At 36.7% G+C, this 744-nt stretch overlaps 1 non-coding gene across 1 annotated transcript; it reads left to right on the top strand.

Annotated features, from left to right (window-relative positions):
- The first annotated feature begins 356 nt into the window (after positions 1–356).
- On the top strand, positions 357–430 carry TRNAN-GUU (transfer RNA asparagine (anticodon GUU)). The gene has a single exon. It is a non-coding gene; the product is annotated as a tRNA-Asn (tRNA).
- The last annotated feature ends 314 nt before the right edge of the window (positions 431–744 follow it).

The following is a 744-nucleotide window of genomic DNA, read 5'->3' as shown; positions in this document are numbered from 1 at the left end:
AAACGTTGTGTTTTCATCAGCAGCAGATATTGCGGGAAAAATTTAGGTTTTTGTTTACATGTCTCTGTATAGAAAGGACTAGATTGGAATATTATGTTGGAAGCCCTAAAATATATAAATAATACCATGAGACAATTGGTTACATTGTATATTAGGTAGGTGTCGGTGCTGTTAGTCTGCTACAAGCATTACAGAAATAAAATCTCTCCGGGATGTAGAATTCTCTGTACAGCCGTCTGATTCTTTGTGCTGCTCTCAGCGCTGGGCAGTGTTTAGATTCGGAGACCAGACACACCAAGAGTAGAGCCGAGCTTCCTTTAAGCTGAGTACTATGGAAAACGCCTTGAATAGCAGCCGTCTCTGTGGCGCAATCGGTTAGCGCGTTCGGCTGTTAACCGAAAGGTTGGTGGTTCGAGCCCACCCAGGGACGTGTGTTTTTGATATATAAAATTAATTTATTTTTATTTTATTTTATTTGTAAGATTCAAAATCAGGTTTCTTTGTGTTTTTGTTTTTGCCTTACTGTCCTGCAAAACAGAACTTAATTGCATAGTCCACCATTTGCAATAAATTAATAAAGGACCTACATTGATTCTTTTTTTTTTCTAAATGTGCATTTATTAAAGATGTTTTAAAGCACAGATTAAAAAAAAAACTAAAAAAAAAAAAACTGCAAGGCAATGGCACAATGTGCTAGTATGCACTGCATACTAGCACATTATGAAATACTCAAACAAAGCCCTC

This window comes from Lithobates pipiens, unplaced genomic scaffold (genome assembly GCF_037356315.1).
Source record: "Lithobates pipiens isolate NorthernLeopardFrog02 unplaced genomic scaffold, aLitPip1_a1.2 Scaffold_19, whole genome shotgun sequence".
NCBI lineage: Eukaryota > Metazoa > Chordata > Amphibia > Anura > Ranidae > Lithobates > Lithobates pipiens.
Note: the sequence above shows the minus strand (reverse complement) of the source record. Positions and strands in the feature narration are given on the sequence as shown.